A 21,122-nucleotide genomic window follows, 5' to 3' on the forward strand; every position below is an offset into this window, starting at 1 on the left:
TGAATTACTACATTTTTGTTCATGTCACACACGTGTCTGTGCTGAGACATTTTGTGATTTCCAAAGCTTTTCGTGTCTGTTATTTACTCCAGATGTTATTCATTTTTATTGTACAATTTGCCTTTTTGTGGATTGCCTGGTGACAACTGTAATTATGAAATGCTTTTACCTTTTGTGAATGTGTACCTGCTTTAGCTGAAGAATGGAGAACTTACTGCAGAAGAAAACACCAAAGTGACTGATCTTTGCCTGTCCTGGGATCTTCCATTTCCAACCTCCACCAATCATGTCTGGCTGTTCCAGGACTGCTTTCACATGCCGTAATTATTTTATAAATTACCTTGTTAGTATTTATATTGGAGGTTGGCCATGTAGCTCATGTTACATCTGTGCCTACAGTCTCTTTCCTATAAAATAGTGCCTCTGTGTAAATGTTACCTTCTGTCCTGTCAATTCTGTCTGCAGGTACTTCACCGTGTTAAACAGCCAATTAAACAAATACGGAAAGGCCTTAAACAAACAGGAATCTGGCCACTTCTTTCTGATAGGCCAGATGTCCACCCCTTCATTTTCCCAAGGGAGTCAAGTGAGGAGCTTAACCCACAGGTAAAGCCTAGTTCACGGGGGGGGGGTTTATGTACATTTGTGTTTCATTTTATCTCAGTGTGAGCTAGTTTACTGTTTTATTGTCAAATGCTCATGTTTCTGTCCCTCCTCCTTTGTCTGCTGTGTGCTTTACAACAGCACAGGGATAGAACATGTTTGACTGAAATACATTCAGATGTTGAGGTAGATACCAGTTTCTCCAATATTACTGTTGCCCTTTTACAGTAATGTTCTAAATGACCGTGTGTACACCTAACACTGTTGGTTTTGTAAAGCAGATTTGTCTAAATTTGTTACCCCTTTACAGTGATGTGTTGTAAATACAACTGTACTGCTACATTTGATAAATTTACACAAGAATTTTATGTTCCCTTGAACAACATTAAAGATGTTAAACAAGCATTTTTATGGTCTTATCTTTATGCCCTGGTTCATGTAGCCATTTAAATTGCCTTCTCACTCAATATTGGACCAATTCCAAAAATGTTTTCACCACCGTTACAGGGACAAAGTTTAAAAAATACAGGAATTTTTAAAGCAATAAATCAGTTCTTTATTAACATGACTTATTTACATATAGCATGCAAAGCGCAAGTAAAAAAAGTACATTTCATACTATTAAGTCAACGCTCCATGAATGTTAGGGAAAAAAAAACCAGCAACAACACCTAAAAGAACCTGGTGCCAACATTCCAGTACCACCTCAACGGTCCTGAATCCATGCTCCAATTGTGTCTGGGCTGTTTTGGCAGCACAAGGGGGACCGAAATAATATGGCAGGTTGGTTTTAATGTTTTTGCTGAAAGGTATCTACTAACTCTAATTCCAATAATCATTTGTCTGAAAAGGCTTTTCCTATGGAATTTTCTGCTGACTGAGCTGCAGCTGTTAAGTCCTGGAAATCCTCTGCGATGGTCCACATGGTCTATGGAGGACAAAGTCTTTGTACCACGTTCTTTCCCAGGATGCAGCACCAAATGTGACTCAGCTTTCAGTCAGCCTAGCTAAGGACAAGGCTTGCTTTTCCAAAACATCCAATGGCCACTGTATGGGGAAACTGGGTTTTCAGTTTCAGAGAGCAAGATCAGATAAACTCTAGATCAGTAACCCTCGCAACTTACGCTGTGAACAAACGCAGTTTTCCTCATTCATAATGTCGCTATCAAAGTACATATCTGAACGCATATACGTCTTTAGAAACATTGAAATCCCGGTTAGTTTTTTTTTTTACCCAAACATGATCTTGAGCATGACCGCTTTATGATTAATAAAGCGGTAACACGTCATCGATGACAGAGAATCTCCGGACAACGTGGATTTCTCTTCAGCACAGAATAAAATTGTTAGGCTACACTGTCCTTTATAACACTGACTATGTGGACATTAAGGCAGCTGTCAGGTTGGCAACAGTTGCACTAAAACACAGCAAAATTAGACCTACTGTAGTAGCCTAATCACTAAACTAATCTGTATAAAACCAATGAACAAATCTTTCTTTATGGCAGTTGCACTGATCGGAACATCTATATGGTAGTTATGTTGGATAGGCTATGATGTGAATATTTCTGAGTGAGGATGACTGTGGTGTAGGTGAAACAAAGAAATGTAGTTTAAAAGTGAGTTTTTCCATTATCTGCTGATCGTCTGTTTTACATAATTTCATTAAACACAACATGAACTCAGAGCTCAGGGATAAACTCAGTTTGTTAAGCCTGCTTTCTGAAACAGGGCTCTGGCTATGCTCAGATTCTTGTCACTTCACTAGAGGTGCACACAAACAATCTTATTCTTGCTTGCATTTTTTGGCATTTGTCTTTTTTGATTTAGGCTCAACATTACTAAGCATTATTTACCTCAGAATCAGGATCTACAACGGGGTTAAGGGCCTGGCCCACCTGCCACAACTGATTTGGTGTCAGGTTCTGCTCAGTCCTGATGGGATGGTTGTCCCACGCATCACTGAAGACATCTATGCTTGCCTGAATGCCCGGTAGGAAAACATAGTGGCAGCAGAATATGTGTATGACATTGCTGATGTCAAGAAGGTGTTCGTCCTCAAGAGAGTGCAGGATATTGTAATACACCCCTGTAACACTCATGAACAAATCACGCCAGAGGCGCTCAATCCTGTATTAAAAAAAAAAAGGGGAAAATACATTTTTCATAATGTGTCCTTTAAGATCCTTTGAATAACTTAACTTTTCCCCAGCCACTGAATAAATGGCCATATTTCAAATTGATTATTGTATACATTTTAATAGAAATCAACTGACATGGGAGTTAATACTATAAATTCAATTCTAAAAGTTTTTTATTTTTTATATTTGCGATCATGGCCAGTAGATTTTTTTGGTGAGGATATTGTCTGTTCTTACAATTGCTTATGGTAGGCATCTTAATAAATACTACCTTTAGGCTTCCAAAATTAAGTTTAACTCACCGCTGATTGTGTACGCTTTTCCCCGCAATGAAGCTGTTAATGTCAGTTCCACGAACTGAGAACATTAATTCCGCTATCCCCATATTTTCTCCTCAGTGATCTCCTCTCACTCTGAAAATAAAACATGAATTTTAGATCTCATCAAGGACACAATTATGTAGAAGTGCCAACAAATAATACGTGAATCCTTTAAATTTCCCTGCATTTTTGCATAATTTAGTAATACAATATGGTCTGACAGGTCTATGTACTGTATGTAGTATAATTGATCTGTAGGTGCTCACAAAGTATAATGATTAATACAAGTAACTTCAATTGTTTCTTTCTTAAACTGGTAAATAAGCAAGATTACTGGGCCCCGTTTCAGAAAGCAGGCTTAAAAAACTGAGTGATATGTGAAACTCCAAGTTCCAGAACAGCTGATCAGAATTAGTTCAGTCAACTCTTAGTATGTTGAACCTGATGGAAACGCGTGTGTGGGGATAACAAAAAAAAACATCATCACTGGAGCCCCGATACTACGATTCACCATGGCAATGGGTAAATAAAGGCAGAGCCTCCATTTTAAATCGGGTGGAGTGGGAAAAAAATGAATGTGTGCCAACGCGGACCATGATACACTGTAAAACCCGATAAGTTAACATAACTCAAAAAATTTGGTGAACCTGATTACATCGAAATTTTTAAGTTTTGCTTACTCAGATTTGTAAGTTAAACAAACGTTCTCCAATAAGTATCTCTTACTATGTTCATTTAAGTGACATTAACAAATTCGTAAGTGAAACAAACTTTCCTGTTCAAGCACATTTACTAGGTACTTTATTTTAATAGTACAAATAATATGAAGTTTATCAAACTTAAATATTGTTATTACATTAACATAAAATGTCACATTTTATTTACGAAAATATTTACTTTATGTGTACTGTTTAAGTTCAATAGAGCTAAACACTAACGCTTAATTTAAACTTAAAATCGCAAGACGGAGTACTTTAATTATTTGTTGAAACTGATTACATAAAATGTTTTAAGTAGCTTTAACTCAAAATCCCCAAATACACATATTTTGTGTAAACATTAAGAAAGAGATGTTAACAGACACTTTAAATGCAAGTCACTATTTATTAAGCGACCATAAAAGATTTGCTGGCACATGTAAAATATTTAAAACAGTAATTTAAAACATTATTAAACAGTGCAAGGGCCTTGGAAAATGGGCAAAGGACTTCTATCACTGAAGTGGACAATATAAAATCCTGTTATGGTATATGCTCACATTTAAGGATATACATCATACCACCATCATTTCCATGCATTAAAACATCCGTAAACACTTGTCAAACAGTGACATCAGTACACAGTATATATATATTTATAAAAAAAACACCTATAAAACCTAGGGCTGGGTACCGAATTCAATACTTTTTTATTGCCTCCTTACTGAGTATCAAAAGACGCCTCGCCATTCTTCCAAATTTCAATACCCAAGGAGTAAATCTCATCAGCGTCAGTGAGCCAATAAGCATTCAGCATGCCTCTACCAAGATCTAATAATGTCTGCGATTGGCTGCCTAACGCTGCACGTCATAGAGATACGCAGGAAAACTTTACATTACACTGAGACGCTCACGTGGTAGCTGAAAAATAAATCAAAAAATGTGTACCGTAATGTGTAATTTATTTTTGCTATGATGGATTTTATAAAATTGATATCGAAAAAAGTATTGTTCAGAAACTGGTATTGAAGACACTGTATTGGCATGGGTACCCAAATCGAAACATTTTGAATGATACCCAGCCCTAACAGAACGTGGCCTGAGGAAAATCTTAACTCCTATAAGTGAACAAAGGCTTGGTACCCATATGGTTCATAAAGCCCTAATATAGCTAGAATTATCAAAATATATGGGCATTGCAATATAACCAGAGGGAAAAAAAAATGTCCATACTGTTTTACACATCCATAAAGTACCAACCCTGCATCAAACATTTGGTTGAACAATTACACTCCAAAACACATCTATAAGATGTTAAAAAAAAATAAAAAAAGTAAACTCACTACTTTCATTGTTCTATGGTATGCTCAAATGACAGTGATGTATATGAATACAAAAAGTCCAGCAAAGAGGCAACCTTGTCATCTTTGTTTTTGTAACACATTAGGTTACTCCACTGCCAACAGGTCATTTTTAAGGCTCAACACCCTGGGCCTCAACTTCCCATCATCCAGGCCCATCAACACTTTCTGGATAAAGTCAAATGTGTTGGCCAAGTCTTTTGGGTAACTTAAATGCAGAGGGAGAAAATTTACTTCTGCTCTCTTTGGTCGTTTGATGTTAGTGTGAGGAGCTTGTTTCTCTGGGTTGTTTCTACTCTTCTTCCCAGAATTTACAGCTACCTCGTTAAATCCTGCCCGGCTCAACTTAGAGCGGTAGTTCCCCATCTTAAACTTTAGACTATTTTTCCAACCGTACCATCCTGTCCGAGATCCTGGCTCTTTTAGACAAGGATGCTTAGTGACAAGCGCTTCAGCTACCATTGAAATGTCCCTATCATTGGGATATGCTTTGAAGCTATGCATTTTGGCTGCAAGGGTCTCAAGGATGCCGTGCTTTTGTCCCCTAGATAGCTTAAGGGTTTTCCCTGTTCTCTCATATGTAACATTTCCAACACCAAGAATGAGCTCTACCTCGTAGGAAAAAGCGGGCACTGGAAATACATCAGGCCATCTCTCAGTCCTGTCTGGTGTAAGGGCATGAGGCAATATTATTGTGTCATCTGATGCTGCTGAACTGACATCACTCTCAGACCTTATAACTTTTAGTACAGCCTTATGTGGAAGCTCCTCAATCTCTACAAGGGAACACAACTGCCCATCAAAGTCTGGATCTTGGTATGATAAGCTAAAGTCAAAGTCTAGCTTAAATTTTTCCTTTATCATTGTTTTTAGCTCATCAACAGATTCTGGATGGGAAGATAAAGTCATCTTCCTAACAATGTCCGTGGAGGTATGGACATGAAGTAGGAAGTTTTGAGCTGCCATTTCCTATGCGAGAAAGGATGAATAAATAACCATTAGTTTGGCAACACAAAATCAGGATTTGTTCCAGACAAACTCAGGCAATTTCCAGCAAATTGTAAATGAAAAATATCATTGCTTTGGTATCATAAACTCAAATTTATACAGTTCATTAATGGCAAATTGATTGCGATATTACACCAGAGTTCATTTTCTCCACTATGCTCGATGAGACTGTACAGTTCCCCACTTCCAAAAACATTTTAATCCTGTAAATCTCTGATAGAAATAAATCTTTTTTGTGTCAATAGCAAATGCCCGTCAATATGGTATGCTGTGAGACTTACTGTGTCATTTAGGTCTGACAGCTGATGCACAGAGAAATTGTCTGAGGATGTCAGCTCAAATGACCTTAAATGCTCACTGTACCAGCACTCGTAGTTCCTGCATAGAAAGGAAACAGAGTTGTTCACAAGCAGTATGTCCTCAATCTTGCTGAATTTTGGAAGTCCTCCAGTGTGGCCTGCAGAAACAAACATGCCCTTTGCATAGTCTGTGCCATCTATGGAGACCTTTGATGTACTGTATATGTTTTGGCTATCTGTCTTTGTCTTTGTCTCATAGAGATGAAATCTTTTGCCACTTGAGGCAGTGTGGTAACTTGGACAGAGGTGACACTTGAGGCTTGTGTGTGGGGTCTGAAAAATGATGGCGCACTAAAGTGATATGCCATCATGTGCTGATGCTTGGTAGCCAGAGTTTTTAAGACATTCTTGAAATTCTGTGTGTCATGTACCACCCTTTTGAAAAAGCGGTGTTTTCCCTCAAACCTCATGGTCCATAAGTGAACAAGAGGTCCGAAACGCTGCGTCAGTTCAGGGTAGTGCTCAACATAATGATGCTTTGGTCGAAGCTTAAAGTCTGGAAACACCACTTGGAGACCCTGTCTGTGATCACTTATTTTAGTTTGCATGTACTGGATGGATTCTTCAGTGAAAGATGGAAACAACACCAGCTGCACGATTTCTTTAAGGTCCATCAATATGGCCCATACTTCATCCCCTTCAGGTACTTTACTTCCTACCATAAGTGTTAACAAACGTAGCAAAGTGGAATTTTCATGCCCATTCCCGCCAATACTTACTTTGGCTGCAAAAGTCTTTGGGATAGGTTGTGGTTTATCAAGCCTATCGAAGTGCTCATAAGGAAATGTGCGAATTTTTGTGTTTAGATATTCAAGAGTGAAATACTTCAGACGAATCATCTCACGGATGCACAAGGCCAACTCAACTGGCACAATACCCTCAAACAGGTCATGAAGTATATCAGGTGGGAAACCAGTAATGGGATGGAAATGCTGCAATGTCTTGCTGAGAGCACACTCACCCGTAACACCAAAGTGAGATGCATTTTCTCCTTGCACAACATTCTGCACATGAAGATCATGGCAGGCCCTCGTTCTCATGCTAAATTCTCCTTCTGAAACTTCACCAGACTGTATCTGGTCTTGAGTACAGCAACAGAATCTGCAGACATATTGTCCTCGGAAACCCTGCACAAAGCCTGCAAGCCCATGGGCAGCCAAATTATCAGCTGCGACACACAACACAGTGCCCCTGATACACTGACCAAAACTTTCAATGAAAATGCCATCCTCCTCAAGAGTGCGCAAGTCTTTCAACAAAGGTGAAAGAACACTTTGAAAACCACAGCTCTGTAGATCAGGTACTTTACACAGCAGAGCTAGCTGTATGACATGCAGGCTGGACCTATACTGACTGGGAACATTGGCCAGCAACCAGTATACTGCACAAAGCTTGTGGATCTTTCTAGATGTGCCTAAAGGATTAGCTATTTCAATGTCATCGACATACAAAATCAGTGACAATTTCATCTCTCCTGCTTCTGACAAAAACTGATTTTCTTTGAAATATGTTCCATCTTCATGAGACATGAACATTCCAGGTGGTGATGGTTTAGTTTCTTGAATCTTGTCAAGGACATCAGTATTTTTAAACATAGTTTGAAGCATCTGTAGTATTGGAACATACACTGCTGTGTGTCCACTGGAATCTACAGTATATTGCACTGGCATTACCAGAGGGTAGTTACTCCTTACATATGTTTTCCTCCTCTTGGCAGTGGAAAATTCTGCACTTTCCAAAGTAGCACTGACAAAAACATTACTTTTCATGATAGCTTCAACTAATTCATGAAGAAGGGCATCACTGATCGACTGATCATGCTCTCGAAAAATACTGATGACAGAGTCTTTCACAAGAGGTTTGGACAATGAGAATATTTGTGACAAATGTTCAACTATGTCCTGTATAGCCATCTCTGATACATGAAGAACACTGTTCATTTTCAAGAACAAAGAAGCAAAATTGTTTCTCAATTGATTGCGCAATTCACCAATGTCATCGGTAGACTCAGGAGGATTGCACTCAAGGGCATCCAGCTCAGGAGAAAGAGAACCCTGATCAGAGTCAGCTTGACTAGGCATCGGTTGGCCGTTTCTGTCAGTTTCTGTCAAGACAATCTCATCCTTAAAATCTGAGACATCACAGTCTGGATGATTCCTACTTTTATGGGCATTGAAGGAAGAGTACACATTAGTACAGTAGTGACAATTTTTGAATGGGCAATGCACCATCTCGTGTTGTTTTAAATGTGTCCTTAAATAACTTAGAAGACTTTTATCATTAAATGGTTGCTTGAATCCACACACAGGACAGATAAATAACACACATCCCACCTGACTTTCACTAGTCACAACTGTCGGACTATGTAACCGTGTAAGGTGAATTTTCAAAGCATTTACTGACTGAAATGTGCAGATACAGTCTTCATACAGACAAGGCAAAGGACTGACTGAGGAACAATTGCTGTGATGCAAACGATAGTGTTCAAGCAACTGTGCTCTTTTATCAAAGGCAGCAGCAGCACAAAGTTTGCACATCCAAGCCACTGTAAAACTATATTACACCCCCTATCAAATCCACAAGTCTGCATACATAGTGAAAACAGTTATGGATAGGTTGGAGTCATTTCAGTGTTGTGCATTCATTCACATGAACATACCAGATAGAAGACTCCGTATGTCAGCCAGTTGCCTCAGCTTCAGCCTTAATAGAGAGAAGATTGAAATGTTACCTAGGTTGCAAAACTTTCACAAAAGCACTAACTGTATGTAAAATATCTTGGGAGCATTTAACACAAATTAGTTAGGTAACATTACGACTATGTGGAATGTTTATTTTAACCTCTGTGGCAGAATAATGTCCTTAACGTTGCTAGGTAGCTAGCTCATAAAGACAAACCAAAATGTCTTCAAACCGTAATTCAATAAGCTAAACAAAGATATGAACAAACGGCACTATCAGGTTAAGAAGGTAGATAACGTTAATCTCAGAAAGTTACCTTATTTTAACTTCACGTTATTTTTAAATGTTTAACCTGGAAGTCACCACGCATCGACAGAGGATACTGGACCTCACAGACTGTGACAACGTTATTTTACAAACTATTCTAAGCCTACATTTTATATTTAACTGGCCTTACAAAATGTAGAACACGTATCGCGTGAAATAAATGTGTTTAAAACCTCAAAACCGTTAACGTTAGTTGACGTTAGCTACGTATTGTAAAACCTGCCCAGACATCGTCGATGGAAAAAAAAAAAAAAAAAAAAAAAAAAAAGCGGTCACAGACTTGACGTGACTGGTTGTTGGAACATTAACGGTTATAAAAATATCCAGAAAACTTCTACACTAAAAACGTTTCACTTTAAGATGAAAAATAAATCTAAATACACTGGTTCCCACTTTTTAAAACGTTAAATTTAAATTAGGTTAATAACGATAAAGAAAGCCTAGCTACAGTAAACTCAACTCATATTAGCTTTAATGAATAACCAATGACGGCAAAATGTGTTTGATGAAGAAAATAATAAAATATTGAAATAATATGGTGTTAAATGAACACATAACTTACCAAATTAGCGCGCCCAAAGAGAACATCAATATAACAGCAGTCAGTGCGGTCAGCACAATGGCAAAAGTTAGCTTGTCAGGTTCAGAAAATTGCTGCATGCCACAGCGGTGTTCCCTGAAAAATTTTCACTGGCAGTCCCACGGTTAGTTTTCCACAGTATCTTCTTTCTCTTACAAATATACATCACCGAAGTTCTCCACAAGCTGCAAATTAGCTACTCTTCTAAATTTCTCCACTGACACGGGATGCAACAATGGCGGAATTTTCCAGAGGATCGGTGCGTAGAGGGTGCGTGGCTCGATGAAGTGGCACGTCGAAGCACGTACGCACGTACGTGACGTCTCAGCTATTACTGTTAAACTATTTGAGTACAATGACGAAAAATAATCAAAGTGGTTGAGCACTGTAAACTTGAGATTACAAATTTGTACTAATGACTCAGAAAAATAGTGGAGAATTAACTTTTTTGAATTTTTGACAAAACAGAACTCATTTTCTTTAACAAGCTTTTACTGTTGGGTCTTACAGTGTAGGCTATTCACGTTAAAATGCAGGAGTGGAGGATCAATACGTTAACATTAGTAGTTTTTAATACAGCGTTGCTCATTCATCATTTACCAGACTGGACTTTCCTTAATGAATGATAAAGTGCTGGAATTTTCCTAGAGCCCATTACATTTATTTTAAAAAGGCTACAGGCCTGTTTATTCATTTGTAATATGACGGGACAAAATGCAGGTGGAAATAATTGAACATAAAAACACTAATCAAACACATTAGACATAGTTTAGCCTATTCATAGACAGATTGTAAAGTAACAGTCCGCCCCAGTAGGTTAGCCTATTAAGGATTTTTTTTGCAGTGGAAGAGGTGTCTAAGTTCAAACTGAGTGTAAAGTTCTATTTTAAATTGATAAAATTTTGTATTTTATGAAATGCTGTCAACACATTCAGGCTATGCAGCTAAGAATGAAAATCTCACTTTTAAATTACTTTTATTTTTTTCTTCTGCACCACTGCCAGCCTCACTCAGAAATGTCACATGTATCATATCCAACATGATAACTATGATAGGAATGTTCCAATCAGTGCATCTACAATATGAAAGATTACTGTTCATTGATTAGTTTTATAGAGATTAGTTTAACAGTGATTAGGCTGCTGCAGTAATGTAGCTCACAGTAAGCGTCTCAGTGCAACTGTTGACCTGACAGCTGCCTTAATGTCCACAGAGTCAGTGTTATAAAGAATTAGGGCAGCTTTGTTTTAAAAAAAAAAAAAATAGACAAAAAAAGGAAATATTGGACAACTGCTTCAGGCTCTGCAGGAGGAGAGAAACCCCTAAGGTTTATGTGATCTCGGTCTCTGAAACTGAAAACCCAGAGTTTCCCTCATCTCTGGCTTAACTTACTCTGAGTTACCACTAAAGGGCTTTGGTTTGTTACTCTTTATATTAACAAATACAAATGAAAATTTTTATTTCTTAAACCAGTAGTTTTAAAAGGGGAGAATTTTGAATGAATGTTCTGAATTATGTTTATTATTTAGTGTAGCTTTCCTTAAATTGTCCAATATCCTCCTGAGACCCAGCCCATTGACTTATGTCCACTGTAGTGGACATTTGAGTTTCACTCCTCTCCTTGGAATCGTTTGTGCAAGTCTCTTAATTCCTGCTGTACTGTACAGAGGACATCCTGGGCTTTTCAGTGATGTGTTATTTGATTGGCTGGGAGGCCGGGAACCGCCTTTATCTTTCAATCCAAAATGGACAGCATAGGAACAAGCACATTTTATGGAAAGATAAGAGATGAGTCAAATATTATTATTTATTTTATGATAATCATATATTTTCTTGTTCATTAAGGTGTTAGGAATCATATATTGAGTTCTGATAGAAATTACATTATGTATCTTTTGAAAAATTGGCATTTTATGAATGTCAATTATAGTGGACATCAGGACTATCTTCATGTAAATAATGACTCCACATCTACCAAATTTGTCTTTTTTCGTACTCAAATGATCCTGTTGTCCACTACAGTGGACATTCTTTAAATAAATAAAAATAAAAAAATTTAAAGTGTAAGATGTTTTTTTTAACCTTAACAAGGTATGGAATCACAAAAAAATCTGATTAGGAAAAACAAAATTTTCCTCGGTTCTCAGGAGGATATAGCAAACATTTCAAAATAGTTAAAAACACTCAACTTTGAAGGTCAGCTGATTTGTTTTCGATTCTCAACTTTTTCTATTTCCATTGTACAAGTTAGATTATGGAACAATTGACAATTGTTGTAGCTTTTCTGATAACTGATTTAAGAAAGAAAAATACTGTCATGGAGGCCTATGTGTACAACATACTGTAGTTGATTCATGTTAGAGACAACAATTTAAAAAGTAGCCCATGTCATGTGAAAGAGTAAGACCATTGAGAATTCTGTAATGTCATCTTTAACAAATACATAGTTAGTACATAGATGTGCTAATGAGCTTATACAAGTTAATGAGCTTATACAAGTTTCAGATGCAATTTAGTGACCTGGAGGGGTTTGTGATGCTGATTATGTCCACTTGTAGGTCCAAGCATGTGTTCAGACTATGCTACTTTGAACCAACTGCAAAGCACTACTATATCTGCAATAATAAGTTTGAGTGTTTTTTTTTTTTTTCATCTGATGGAGCTGTTCGAGGGTAGCCTCAAATTTACGCAATAACAATAATAATTACAATTAAATAACATCACTACCTCAGAGGAAACCCATGCTCATTCACAGCTTCATTGAAGAATGCCAGCTGTGTATCAGATCGGTTGTTGTCTGCTACCTTGAGGTACATCATCTACACATACAATAACAAATAGAATAATACATCAATACTGTCAAGAATTTATTTTCCCCTGTAAAATAAGTCACCTGACAAAGTTCTGAAGGGGTAAAACAATGCTTAAATGACAGGTGGAACAGTAAGAACTATTGACTCATTCAATTTATAATGGGATCTCATGACATGAGAAATCATCAAAACAGTTAATTTTAGTTCAGTTCATAATAAAGAGTTCAGCACTGATAAAACTGCATTGGCATGAGGAATAGTTTGCTGAATGGGACAGATGTAAACTTGACAGGAAAATTGTTAAAGGTTAAAAGTACACCCTCAAAGTTAACAGAATAATACGTAATAGGTTCAATACGACTTTGCAAAGTCAAGTTCATGTAATTGACTTTCCTGAAACCATTCAAGTGAAAAGGCTATTAAAATCTACAGGACTTAGGAATATGCTGTGTATGCCAAGGCTAACCAGTTGCTTATTTTTTACATTTGTCATGAACATCCAAGAGACCATAAGGACATTTGCTACACGTATTTGCAAAGACCGGCTAATTCTGACTTTTTCAAATTATGAATTAGGAGGTTCCTGAGTTGGTATGGAATGACCCTAGGGGTAGGCTACACTGCTGGATGACAGAAAACCATAGAAGTCAAATATATTTGTTTCTAAGGAACACCACCTGTTTGTACAGAAAATAAACTAAAAACGTATGAGAATAAAAAATCTTCCATGCTTAAAATGGGTTCAGTCAGTAACATTTTGCAGTTCTTTGTCCTTGAAAGGAATTCTTACCTTTCTTGAATAGCCATCTATTCCCCCAAAGATAACAAAGTTGTACCTAGATTAAAATAAATCAGACAAGTAGTAAGTCCAAAACACACTACATAACTCTGTGATCTATTACTCTGGTTGATGTGATACAATATACACAATGCCAGATACACAACTAGAAACAAAAATGAACTAAACAGATACAGATAGTGTACAGACATACCTGATGAGCTTGTGATTGGTGTCAATGTGCACCATGTACTTTGGGTAAGGAACTGTGTACGTCCTCCTCAGCACACATCTCAGACGAGTCATCCTGGAAAGTACACCTACACTGTCCACGCGATGCAAGGATGCATACACTCTGTCCCAATGCACTCTGTGTCCCTGTGCAAGTAGAGCACCTTTGACTACTCTGCACCCAGAATCTGGCATTGTGCTCTTAATTCCTGTGATCAATGAGTCCAATTCATCGTCACTGCAGCCACTGTATGAGGCAGATATAGATAGATTATTTTCAGCCATCCGCCTAAAAAGTGTAGCTCTCGACACACTTAAATTTGTAAGTGCAGACAGTAATTCTTCTCCTACATTCACTGCGTCATCCAGAGCACTTAATAAAACTAAATTCTGATGGCAAACAAAATGTAACCCTTCCATGTCGAGAGGCTGCCTCTCCAAGATGTGTAGCAGTCGGTCACGCAATCTCTGAAGGATTTCACGCTTCAGTGATTCCTAAAGGATAGAGAGAAATAGATATTTAATTTTATTCACTTGCTGTCGGTAAATGTTTTCTTAGCTTTCCCCTTAAATACAGAATCACAAGCTGTGAATTGGAGGCCAACTTCAGCTTCCTCTTATGCCGGTTTCACATACAACGCAGCTCCCGGGCCGATAACTGCACAAAAGCCTGAGCTGCTACCTCGGCTTGGGGCGACAGACCCTGTCAAACACTTAATGTCACTTAATTCATAAAAATTTCACCTTTATGGAAAGATACTAGCCTGACCCTATTAGCATGCAGACGCGCTAGCGCAGCTCGCTAGCTCAGCTCGCAAGCTTATGTTGATAGTTGCACAATTAAACCGGTTAACATTAACAATTAAACAACATCTCATAACAAGGAGCTAACTAACTAAACACGTTAAGTTATACTTACCGCTCCCCTGTCGTTGCCAGAAGCCATGTTGAGGGCTCAACCAACAGACTGAACTCCACCGTGACCGCGCTAGCCCGCACCACAGGCACGTAGCGCTGTGCAAACGCGTTCGTGATTGGCTTATGAGTAAACAATCCCCCACGTGGGGTGCGTTCTTGTGATTGGCTAAAATAAGGGAGCTATCTGATTGGTTGCAGATCTGTTTAAAAAAAGGCATTTGTGTGTGAGTCGAGCCACGTCAGGGGAGTCTCAAAATTCACACACAAATGCAGGGAAGTTAACAGACCGCAAGCAGTTTGTAATTCAAGATTTATTTGTATGTGCATCAGAAATACATTTGTGAATCTTGTCCTGTGCATTTGTGAATCTTGTGTGCATTTGTAAATTTTGTTTGCATTTCTGAATTGTGAGCATTTATGAATTTTGTGTGCATTTGTGAATCTTCTGTGCTTTTTAAATTTTGTGTGTGTATTTGTGAATTTTGTGTGCATTTGTGTATCCTGTGTGTGCATGTATGAATCCTGTGTGTGCATGTGTGAATGTAGTGTGTGCATTTATCTTTATTGTGTGTGCATGTATGAATCCTGTGTGTGCATGTGTGAATGTAGTGTGTGCATTTATCTTTATTGAGACTCTTTTAGCTCCATATGTGTAGAGCTTGTTTCCATTGCTAAAAAAAAGCATTACAGTCATTTCCTTCAAGAATCTCCTATAAAGATGTTTCTGTTTCAGAATCATACTCTAAACAGCTTCTTACGGCGTGTAAAGCTTGTTTCCATCACTAAAATAGCATTACAGTCATTTCCTTCAAGAATCTCTTATTAAGGAAGTTGCTATGTCAGAGTCATGTGTAAGGTGCTCCAAACTGCTTCTTGTGGCGTGTAAAGCTTGTTTACATATCTGATATAGCTTGTCAGTCATTTGAAGTGCTTATCAAGATGTTTTTATGTCAGAATCATGTTCAAGGTGCTCCAAAAAGCGTATCTGAAATAGCTTGTCAGTCACTTCCTAACAGTGCTTATCAAGATGTTTTTATGTCAGAATCATGTTCAAGGTGCTCCAAAAAGCGTGTAAAGCTGGTTTCCATCGCTAAAATAGCTTTACAGTAATTTCCTTCAAGAAACTCCTATAAAGATGTTTCTGTTTCAGAATCATACTCTAAACAGCTTCTTTAGGCGTGTAAGGCTTGTTTCCATCACTAAAATAGCATTACAGTAATTTCCTTCAAGAATCTCTTATAAAGGAAGTTTCGATGTCAGACTCATGTTCAAGGTGCTCTTAACTGCTTGTTGCTGCGTTGTAAAGCTTGTTTACATATCTGAAATAGCTTGTCAGTCATTTCCTAGGCTAGTGCTTATGAAGATGTTTTTATATCAGAATCATGTCAAGGTGCTCCAAAAAGCGTGTAAAGTTTGTTTCCATCACTAAAATAGCATTACAGTCATTTCCTCTCTCTCTCTCCATCTCTTATAAAGGAAGTTGCTATGTCAGAGTCATGTGTAAGGTGCTCCAAACAGCTTCTTGTGGCGTGTAAAGCTTGTATACATATCTGAAATAGCTTGACAGTCATTTCCTAGTAGAAGTGCATATCAAGATGTTTTTATATCAGTCTCATGTTCAAGGTGCTCGAAAAAGCGTGTAAAGCTTGTTTCCATCGCTAAAAAAGCTTTACAGTAATTTCTTTCAAGAAACTCCTATAAAGATGTTTCTGTTTCAGAATCATGTTCAAGGTGCTCTAAACAGCTTCTTGCTGCGTATTAAGCTTGTTTCCATCGCTAAAAAAAAAGCATTACAGTCATTTCCTTCAAGAATCTCTTATAAAGGAAGTTGCTATGTCAAATCATGTTCAAGGTGCTCTGAACAGCTTGTTGCGGCGTGTAAAGCTTGTTTTTATATCTGAAATAGCTTGTCAGTCAATTCCCAACAGTGCTTATCAAGATGTTTTTATGTCAGAATCATGTTCAAGGTGCTCAAAAAGTGTGTAAAGCTATTTTCCATCACTAAAATAGCATTACAGTAATTTCCTTCAAGAATCTCTTATAAAGGAAGTTTCGATGTCAGACTCATGTTCAAGGTGCTCTTAACTGCTTGTTGCTGCGTTGTAAAGCTTGTTTACATATCTGAAATAGCTTGTCAGTCATTTCCTAGGCTAGTGCTTATGAAGATGTTTTTATATCAGAATCATGTCAAAAAAGCGTGTAAAGTTTGTTTCCATCACTAAAATAGCATTACAGTCATTTCCTCTCTCTCTCTCCATCTCTTATAAAGGAAGTTGCTATGTCAGAGTCATGTGTAAGGTGCTCCAAACAGCTTCTTGTGGCGTGTAAAGCTTGTATACATATCTGAAATAGCTTGACAGTCATTTCCTAGTAGAAGTGCATATCAAGATGTTTTTATATCAGTCTCATGTTCAAGGTGCTCGAAAAAGCGTGTAAAGCTTGTTTCCATCGCTAAAAAAGCTTTACAGTAATTTCTTTCAAGAAACTCCTATAAAGATGTTTCTGTTTCAGAATCATGTTCAAGGTGCTCTAAACAGCTTCTTGCTGCGTATAAAGCTTGTTTCCATCGCTAAAAAAAAAGCATTACAGTCATTTCCTTCAAGAATCTCTTATAAAGGAAGTTGCTATGTCAAATCATGTTCAAGGTGCTCTGAACAGCTTGTTGCGGCGTGTAAAGCTTGTTTTTATATCTGAAATAGCTTGTCAGTCAATTCCCAACAGTGCATATCAAGATGTTTTTATGTCAGAATCATGTTCAAGGTGCTCAAAAAGTGTGTAAAGCTATTTTCCATGGCTAAAAAAGCTTTACAGTAATTTCCTTCAAGAAACTCCTTTAAAAATGTTTCTGTTTCAGAATCATACTTTAAACAGGTTCTTGCGGTGTGTAAAGCTTGTTTCCATCACTAAAATAGCATTACAGTCATTTCCTTCAAGAATCTCTTATAAAGGAAGTTGCTATGTCAGAGTCATGTTCAAGGTGCTCTTAACTGCTTGTTGCGGCGTTGTAAAGCTTGTTTCCATTGCTAAAATAGCTTTAAAGTAATTTCCTTCAAGAAACTCCTATAAAGATGTTTCTGTTTCAGAATCATGTTCAAGGTGCTCTAAACAGCTTCTTGCAGCGTATAAAGCTTGTTTCCATCACTAACATAGCATTACAGTCATTTCCTTCAAGAATCTCTTATAAAGGAAGTTGCTATGTCAGAGTCATGTGTAAGGTGCTCCAAACAGCTTTTTTTGGCGTGTAAAGCTTGTTTCCATCACTAAAATAGCATTACAGTAATTTCCTTCAAGAATCTCTTATAAAGGAAGTTGCTATGTCAGACTCATGTTCAAGGTGCTCTTAACTGCTTGTTGCTGCGTTGTAAAGCTTGTTTACATATCTGACATAGCTTGTCAGTCATTTCCTAGGCTAGTGCTTATAAAGATGTTTTTATATCAGAATCATGTTCAAGGTGCTCCAAAAAGCGTGTAAATCTTGTTTCCATCACTAAAATAGCATTACAGTCATTTCCTTCAAGAATCTCCTATAAAGATGTTTCTGTTTCAGAAACATACTCTAAACAGTTTCTAACGGCGTGTAAAGCTTGTTTCCATCACTAAAATAGCATTACAGTCATTTCCTTCAAGAATCTCTTATAAAGGAAGTTGCTATGTCAGAGTTATGTGTAAGGTGCTCCAAACAGCTTCTTGTGGCGTGTAAAGTTTGTTTACATATCTGAAATAGCTTGTCAGTCATTTCCTAGTAGAAGTGCTTATCAAGATGTTTTTATGTCAGAATCATGTTCAATGTGCTCCAAAAAGTGTGTGTTTCCATCGCTAAAATAGCTTTACAGTAATTTCCTTCAAGAATCTATTATAAAGGAAGTTTCTATGTCAGAATCATGTTCAAGGTTCTCTAAATAGCTCCTTGCGGCGTGTAAAGCTTGTTTCCATCACTAAAAAAAAGCATTACAGTCATTTCCTTCAAGAATCTCCTATAAAGTTGTTTCTGTTTCAGAATCATACTCTAAACAGCTTCTTGCGGCGTGTAAAGCTTGTTTCCATCACTAAAATAGCATTACAGTCATTTCCTTCAAGAATCTCTTATAAAGGAAGTTGCTATGTCAGAATCATGTTTAAGGTGCTCCAAACGGCTTCTTGTGGTGTGTAAAGCTTGTTTCCATAACTGAAATAGCTTGTCAGTCAATTCCCAACAGTGCTTATCAAGATGTTTTTATGTCAGAATCATGTTCGAGGTGCTCCAAAAAGCGTGTAAAGCTTGTTTCCATTGCTAAAAAAGCTTTACAGTCATTTCCTTCAAGAAACTCCTATAAAGATGTTTCTGTTTCAGAAGCTTGTTTCCATTTCTAAAATAGCTTTAAAGGAATTTCCTTCTAGAAACTCCTATAAAGATGTTTCTGTTTTAGAATCATACTCTAAACAGCTTCTTGCGGCGTGTAAAGCTTGTTTCCATCACTAAAATAGCATTACAGTAATTTCCTTCAAGAATCTCTCATAAAGGAAGTTTCTATGTCAGAATCATGTTCAAGGTTCTCTAAGCAGCTTATTGCGGCGTGTAAAGCTAGTTTACATCGCTAAAAAAAGCATTACAGTCATTTCCTCCAAGAATTTCTTATAAAGGAAGTTGCTATGTCAGAGTCATGTGTAAGGTGCTCAAACAGCTTCTTGTGGCGTGTACACCTTGTTTACATATCTGAAATAGCTTGTCAGTCATTTCCTAGTAGAAGTGTTTATCAAGATGTTTTTATGTCAGAATCATGTTCAAGGTGCTTTAAACGGCTTCTGTGGCATGTAAAGCTTGTTTCCATCGCTAAAATAGCTTTACAGTAATTTCCTTCAAGAATCTATTATAAAGGAAGTTGCTATGTCAGAGTCATGTGTAAGGTGCTCCAAACAGCTTCTTGTGGCGTGTAAAGCTTGTTTACATATCTGAAATAGCTTGTCAGTCATTTCCTAGGAGAAGTAATTATCAAGATGTTTTTATGTCAGAATCATGTTCAAGGTGCTCCAAAAAGCGTGTAAATCTTGTTTCCATCACTAAAATAGCATTACAGTCATTTCCTTCAAGAATCTCCTATAAAGATGTTTCTGTTTCAGAATCATACTCTAAACAGTTTCTAACGGCGTGTAAAGCTTGTTTCCATCACTAAAATAGCATTACAGTCATTTCCTTCAACAATCTCTTATAAAGGAAGTTGCTATGTCAGAGTTATGTGTAATGCTCCAAAGAGCTTCTTGTGGCGTGTAAAGTTTGTTTACATATCTGAAATAGCTTGTCAGTCATTTCCTAGTAGAAGTGCTTATCAAGATGTTTTTATGTCAGAATCATGTTCAATGTGCTCCAAAAAGTGTGTGTTTCCATCGCTAAAATAGCTTTACAGTAATTTCCTTCAAGAATCTCTTATAAAGGAAGTTTCTATGTCAGAATCATGTTCAAGGTTCTCTAAACAGCTTCTTGCGGCGTGTAAAGCTTGTTTCCATTGCTAAAAAAAAGCATTACAGTCATTTCCTTCAAGAATCTCCTATAAAGTTGTTTCTGTTTCAGAATCATACTCTAAACAGCTTCTTATGGCGTGTAAAGCTTGTTTCCATCACTAAAATAGCATTACAGTCATTTCCTTCAAGAATCTCTTATAAAGAAAGTTGCTATGTCAGAGTCATGTGTAAGGTGCTCAAACAGCTTCTTGTGGCATGTAAAGCTTGTTTACATATCTGAAATAGCTTGTCAGTCATTTCCTAGTAGAAGTGTTCATCAAGATGTTTTTATGTCAGAATCATGTTCAAGGTGCTCTAAACGGCTTCTGTGGCATGTAAAGCTTGTTTCCATCGCTAAAATAGCTTTACAGTAATTTCCTTCAAGAATCTATTATAAAGGAAGTTGCTATGTCAGAGTCATGTGTAAGGTGCTCCAAACAGCTTCTTGTGGCGTATAAAGCTTGTTTACATATCTGAAATAGCTTGTCAGTCATTTCCTAGGAGAAGTAATTATCAAGATATTTTTATGTCAGAATCATGTTCAAGGTGCTCCAAAAAGCGTGTAAAGCTTGTTTCCATCGCTAAAAAAGCTTTACATTAATTTCCTTCAGGAAACTCCTATAAAGATGTTTCTGTTTCAGAATCATACTCTAAACAGCTTCTTGCGGCATGTAAAGTTTGTTTCCATCGCTTAAAAAAAAGCATTACAGTCATTCCCTTCAAGAATCTCCTTTAAAGATGTTTCTGTTTCAAAATCATACTCTAAACAGCTTCTTATGGCGTGTAAAGCTTGTTTCCATCACTAAAATAGCATTACAGTCATTTCCT

General features: G+C 37.3%; 1 long non-coding RNA gene across 1 annotated transcript; it reads right to left on the reverse strand.

The window, feature by feature from the left end:
* Positions 1-6,393: 6,393 nt before the first annotated feature.
* On the reverse strand, positions 6,394-10,095 carry LOC114562707 (uncharacterized). The gene is made up of 3 exons (XR_003693538.1): positions 10,062-10,095; positions 9,150-9,193; positions 6,394-6,509 (listed from the first exon to the last, which is right to left on the reverse strand). It is a non-coding gene; the product is annotated as an uncharacterized LOC114562707 (long non-coding RNA).
* Positions 10,096-21,122: the final 11,027 nt, after the last annotated feature.

The sequence above is a fragment of the Perca flavescens genome, chromosome 10 (assembly GCF_004354835.1).
Source record: "Perca flavescens isolate YP-PL-M2 chromosome 10, PFLA_1.0, whole genome shotgun sequence".
Lineage (NCBI taxonomy): Eukaryota > Metazoa > Chordata > Actinopteri > Perciformes > Percidae > Perca > Perca flavescens.